Source organism: Procambarus clarkii, chromosome 2, assembly GCF_040958095.1.
Source record: "Procambarus clarkii isolate CNS0578487 chromosome 2, FALCON_Pclarkii_2.0, whole genome shotgun sequence".
NCBI lineage: Eukaryota > Metazoa > Arthropoda > Malacostraca > Decapoda > Cambaridae > Procambarus > Procambarus clarkii.
This window is the reverse complement of record NC_091151.1, coordinates 37,652,684-37,658,949: the sequence shown is the minus strand read 5'-3', so window position 1 is coordinate 37,658,949 and position 6,266 is coordinate 37,652,684.

Genomic DNA, 6,266 nt, shown 5'->3' with positions numbered 1-6,266 from the left:
ATACGTCTGCCACAAATCAGTGGGAGGTTGGGAGGGAGGTGGGCAGGCAGAGCTTGTGAGGGAGAGGCAGGGAGGGAGGCAGGCACGGAGGGAGACAGGCACGGAGGGAGGCAGGCAGAGCTTGGGAGGGAGGCAGGGAAGGAGAGGATGGAGATGGATTGATGGTAGGATGGAAGGATGGATGATTTGAGGGTGTGTGTGTGTGTATGGGCTGTAGGGGTGGGGGGGGGAGGTGTGTCGGTGGTGGTGAAGGGACCGACTCGCTGATAACCCTAACTCTGACCCAGTTAACTTTTTTTTTAACTTGATTTGTTTCTTCAATTCTGGATGGATGGAGGGAGAAAGGGGATGGAGGGAGGGGATGGATGGAGGGAGAAAGGGGATGGAGGGAGGGGGATGGATGGAGGATGGATGGAGAGAGGGGATGGATGGAGGGGGGGATGGATGGATGGATGGAGGAAGGGGATGGATGGATGGATGGAGGGAGGGGATGGATGGATGGATGGAGGGAGGGGATGGATGGATGGATGGAGGGAGGGGATGGATGGATGGAGGGAGGGGATGGATGGATGGATGGAGGGAGGGGATGGATGGAGGGAGGGGATGGAGGGAGGGGATGGATGGATGGATGGAGGGAGGGGATGGATGGATGGTGGGAGGGAGGGGATGGATGGATGGAGGGGATGGATGGATGGAGGGAGGGGATGGATGGAGGGGATGGATGGATGGATGGAGGGGATGGATGGATGGATGGAGGGGATGGATGGATGGATGGGATAGATGGATGGATGGATGGAGGGGATGGATGGATGGAGGGAGGGGATGGATGGATGGAGGGAGGGGATGGATGGATGGAGGGAGGGGATGGATGGATGGAGGGAGGTGTGGGAACCGACCTGTGAGATTTATATTTATTTAATTTATATGAATTTATATTTACGTTAATTTATATACTTCGATAGCAATTTGTATAATAATGAGTGGACTGTATTTCTGCAATAATCTCATAATCTCACAAATCGATCCTCTACACATTAGGGGGGTTTATATTTATATGTATGCAGCCAATCAAACTACAGTAACTACATACATTGATGAGGTTCCTTCTCTTATAGTACAGCAGGTTAGTCCACCAGGTATAACTAGGGTGTAGACACCAAATTATCCTCTTTGAGGTAGCTTCCATATCACCCAGTAACTGGTGCACAAAATCTTGCATCCTCGTCTTGACCTGTCAAAAGTGCGCTAGCTGTGAAGCCAGATACCTATATATGACAAGTATATCAGAGAAAACAGTATACAGTACATGGAACATTAAAGACCTGGCTTAATTACCTTTAGTATGAGGCGATTTCGCGTTCTAACCGGCTAACCCTATATCCTGACATTAATGGCCATAAATGAATGATAAACGGGTTTCGGATAGACACTTAACTTGTATTTGTAGACAGCGTGTTGACAATGGTACACCTTTGGGTTCCATAACACTACGTCCAAGTAAATTTAACAGGAGCCGAATTTGCTCCCGTGTGAGCCTCTGGTCTCATATAACAACAATGGCTGCCCTCCTTCCCCACTCACTGACGCCTGGCCTACTTTGTCCAGATTTCAGAAAGTGATAGAAGGGTCACATTTACTCTACTTTAATATTGATAATTAAGTTAATTTATATAAGATGTTTTTATGATGGTAAAGTCCAAAGACTAATGTATTTAAGAATAATTCCCAGCAGAATAGCTGGTGAATTATAATAGTATGTGGTGATGATATCCCGTTTTCTTTAGACGGTAATTCCACTACAAGTTACGTTTTCTATGGGTAACTTGTTGGTAATACAGCTATTTATTATCTGTCTGTATGATATTAAATGGTGTCGGATTTTCCGACAGAGGGGATGGATGGATGGATGGATGGATGGATGGATGCATGGATGGATGGAGGGAGGGGATGGATGGATGGGAGGGAGGGGATGGATGGATGGAGGGGATGGATGGATGGATGGATGGATGGATGGAGGGGATGGATGGAGGGAGGGGATGGATGGATGGATGGAGGGAGGGAGGGGGATGGATGGATGGATGGATGGAGGGAGGGGATGGATGGATGGAGGGAGGGAGGGGGATGGATGGACGGATGGAGGGGATGGATGGAGGGATGGAGAGAGAGAGAGAGAGAGAGAGAGAGAGAGAGAGAGAGAGAGAGAGAGAGAGAGAGAGAGAGAGAGAGAGAGAGAGAGAGAGAGAGAGAGAGAGAGGGAGGGAGGGAGGGAGGGAGGGAGGGAGGGAGGGAGGGAGGGAGGGAGGGAGGGAGGGAGGGAGGGAGGGAGGGAGAGAGGGAGGGAGGGAGGGAGGGAGGGGGATAGAGGGAGGGCGGGATGAAACAAGCATGGTGTGTGTACAGGGATTAGACCCTTCCACTCACGCTAGAGTTGTTCCAATAACATACAGTAATTTCTCAAAGAGCAGATGTCTATCATGTTACAGCATATTTTCGGTTTTATTTAGTTTAGTTTAATTAGGATAATAAAAAGCTATTAAAACACTGGTTTTAGAAATTATTTATTAATATGAAACTTTCAAAAGTCATGGGTCACTGAACTATGACGACACACAGACGAAAGTGAGTGAAACCTCACTGTAAAGTGAGGTTTACAGTATAGTATTCTCTTATCTGTCCACCCTCACTCATCTTGTTTCATCACAGAAAATGTCTATAAGGAGATTTTACCACATGTAGCTAGGTAATCACTCTTCATCCTTTAAATTAATGTACAAAGATACGTGTGCCCCAAATCAGTGAACGAAAATCATGGAAACTCAGTTGTTCACTTGTGTGGATCACTGGCTGGTGTTTGTGTGGACCATTTTGGCTGGTGTTTGTGTGGACCATTTTGGCTGGTGTTTGGTTCATATGGTTCACTTGTGTGATCCAACTTCTTATGAAGGAATTATTAATTGTAATCTGTGATAGAATGAGAAAGTTTTCCACCACTCTGTGAACTCTGTCCCAAAATCGTAAGCTTGTGGACCACTTGTGGTCCACATGTGTGGTCCATTTATGTGATCCACTTGTGTGATCCAACTTGTCATATGAGAGAATTATTAATTGTAATCTGTTATAGAATGGGAAAGTTTTCCACCAGTCTGTGAACTCTGTCTGGACATCGTAAGCAAATCCGAACATCCCTCGCTTCGGCGAACCATTGTTCGTCGAACCGGGTGAGTAAATTCGGCCTGAAAAGTGTGCGAACTAGCCGGAGATTCGTTGAATCGGGGTACGTTGAATCGAGGTTGTACTATATATATTATATATATATATATATATATATATATATATATATATATATATATATATGTATATATATATATATATTAACAATATAATCAATATTATATCAAGTACAGATGGACCACTATGAAAGTAAAAATCAAAATACTGTCTCTCCCAGAATAAAAGTCTACTAATGACACAACAACAAGTAAACAGACTTAACTTCCCACAGATGTTATCTCTCCTGCTCCGTAACAGCTACTGACTACTCGGCTGTCGCTACCCATAATCCTCTCCCCCTCTGCCTCACCCAGGATGAGGGATGGAAAATACAGACTTTTTAATATTTAAAACTAATTGAACAACCACTTGTTCTCAAAACACATAAGAATGCAAATTAAATATAATAGTTACTTTCAAAATATATAAGTTACAATGCCACCTGTTTAATTACAGTAAATTAACACAATATATAATATTAAAAGGTGACATCTGGAACTCCCATAACTGAACAGGTCCAGCAATTCTAATTTCCCGAATCTAACAGGTATTAGACGTGTGAAGAGCCACCGCGCTCCTGTCCCCACTGACATTGCCACACCACACGATAATTTACAAAAATATAATATATGTACATATACAGGTAATAATATAATGGAACAAAATAAGTTTATTTAAATTTATATACGTATCCAGCTAGGAGTACGTAACATGGGTCATTGGTGGTTCATTGGTGGAGACACCTCCCATCATGCAGGGTGCATTCGCACCTCCACAGATCTCCAGTATCAGCTCTTGATACTGGTAATGGCTTAAAATGGCCACCACTTACGGGCTATTCATGCCCGTGCCACCTTTTGGGTGGCTTAATCTTCATCAATCATCAATCAGTCAAATGTTTCATACACAATGCATCAAGTGTATCATAAAATTGTAGTTCATAAGTGTAGTGTTAAGTGTAAAGGAGTCTTTGAGAATGTAAGTAGCCCTTACGAAACGCTTCTAAGCATCAGACCATTAATAAAAAATTAATTTTGGAAAGTTGATATTTTCATTACCACCGACAGTGAAGAAAAAGTTAATTTATTTTTACACTTTCTCGCTCTCGGCGTTCCAAAAAATATCATACCCTATATATGCGCTTTCGGCGGTTCGCGCGCCACGCGCTAAGACCGAAAAAGTGTACACTCTTTTTGACTGTCCTGACAATAATTGAAGGCGCACGTATTTAAATTTGGTATCACTGTGTTCGCAATAAAATTGTCTATAAGAACATACCTATAAAATGCCGCCAAAGCATAAGGACTATCAACACCAAATAAAAAACTATTCAGATCACTCGCCAAGAGCGCCAAACAGCAACAAAATGTTTCCACTCTCTTAATGGTTGCGAAGCCTACAGTTGTCCTACATCGCTATGTGGTATCATTGGAATCGCAATAAAATTCTCTACACGAACATATGCATATAAATATAGATTCAATGTCGTAGCCCACCCAAAACAGTGTGGGAAGTGGCCGAAGTGTTACCCGCGGCGGCATATCGGCGAAACTCGCTTTGAAAAGTGTATTTTCAATTCACTGTCCTGACTTTATTTGTAGATGTATGTATTTCATTTTTGTACCAATGTGCTCGCAATAGAATGTTCTATAAGAACATAAGTATTAAAGGTCACATAAGGATACGTTCGACCGGCAACATATATAAAAACTACGTCGATTATACTCGTCGTGTCAATAATACAATTGTTTTACCACGATGATTCACTGCCACGACGTTCTCTTTAATAAGCTGTTCGGCTATTAGAGAAAACGAAAATTTCATGGCAAACATTTGTAAACTATTCCCAAGTTGATCGGATAATAAATGGATTTTCTACAAACATTTTTTCTCGTGACTCCCGAGAGCGGCACGCGTGCGGTGTGATTAATAATATTGGTGACAACGACGGTCTGCTCGGATGCGTGAAAGTGAAATTAAAAAAATCGTGTTAGAATTACTAATCATACTTTTTCGGTCATATTCAATAACACACACACACACATTATATATATATATATATATATATATATATATATATATATATATATATATATATATATATATATATGCAAACAAGCCTGAATGGTCCCCATATGCGACTGAAAACTCACACCCCAGAAGTGACTCGAACCCATACTGCCAAGAGCAACGCAACTGGTATGTACAGGGATGCCTTAATCCGCTTGACCATCACGACTGGACAAAAGGAAGTGATAGCCGAAGCTATTTGAACCACTCCCTCGCCGGCACTCGGATGGTAATCTTGGGCATAGCATTTTATCAAATCACCTTTGTGCCGGCGGGGGAGTGGTTCAAATAGCTTCGGCTATCACTTCCTTTTGTCCGGTCGTGTTGGTCAAGCGGATTAAGGTGTCCCTGTACATACCAGTTGCGTTGCTCCTGGCAGTATGGGTTCGAGTCACTTCTGGGGTGTGAGTTTTCAGTCGCATATGGGGACCATTCAGGCTTGTTTGCATATTATATATATATATATATATATATATATATATATATATATATATATATATATATATATATATATATATATTATTAAATATGACCGAAAAAGTAAGATTAATAATTCTAACACGAATTTTCTCGATCTTTCGTACGTTTCTTTTCACTGTTGGTGGTAATTCAAAAATCAATTCTCCAAAATTCATTTTTATTTCTAGTCTGATGCGACACTTGAGCGCGTTTCGTAAAACTTATTACATTTTCAAAGACTTTAGCTTACACATACACAACTGAATAGAACTTACACATCTTCGATTTGTTTATATCTACATTTGAGTGAGGTGGATGGGGTGAGGTGGTATTAATAGGGTATTAAATTCCTAAACACAAGACAGAACACGAAACAATGGGTATTGAATGGAAGTGATTTGTAGAAAGCCTATTGGTCCATATTTCTTGATGCTTCTATATTGGAGCGGAGTCTTAAAGGTGGGTAG